We start from the raw sequence: 740 nt of genomic DNA on the forward strand, positions 1-740 counted from the left end.
ACAGAAGTCTACTGTTGGTGATTTATCTGTTCCGAGAAAATATAGGCTCATTTATTGGCATAAGATTTCGACAGACGTCTCTGCAGACACTGAATTTTCCCTGCCAAGAACTTAGTCAATTATCGGCCTGACTGATATATCAGTTGAGTTTTTGACAGACGTCACTGCCGATACTGAGTTTTCAACAGTTTGAAAAAATCCAGTATCGGCAGTGACATCTGTCAAAAATTCGACTGATATATGAGTCAGTCAAAAAACTTAAATAGAAAAATGCCAGATGTCTTTACTGTTGTTGATTTATCTGTTCCAAGAAAATATAGGCTCATTTATTGGCATGAGATTTTGACAGACATCTCTGCTGACACTGAATTTTCCCTGCCAAGACAATTTAGGCTCAGTATCGGCCCTACTGATATATCAGTCGAGTTTTCGACTGACGTCACTGCTGATACTGAATTTTCTGAACTTATATATCAGTCGAGTTTTCGACAGACGTCACTGCCGATACNATGCCAGATGTCTTTACTGTTGTTGATTTATCTGTTCCAAGAAAATATAGGCTCATTTATTGGCATGAGATTTTGACAGACATCTCTGCTGACACTGAATTTTCCCTGCCAAGACAATTTAGGCTCAGTATCGGCCCTACTGATATATCAGTCGAGTTTTCGACTGACGTCACTGCTGATACTGAATTTTCTGAACTTATATATCAGTCGAGTTTTCGACAGACGTCACTG

This window comes from Plectropomus leopardus, chromosome 14 (genome assembly GCF_008729295.1).
Source record: "Plectropomus leopardus isolate mb chromosome 14, YSFRI_Pleo_2.0, whole genome shotgun sequence".
Classification (NCBI taxonomy): Eukaryota; Metazoa; Chordata; class Actinopteri; order Perciformes; family Serranidae; genus Plectropomus; species Plectropomus leopardus.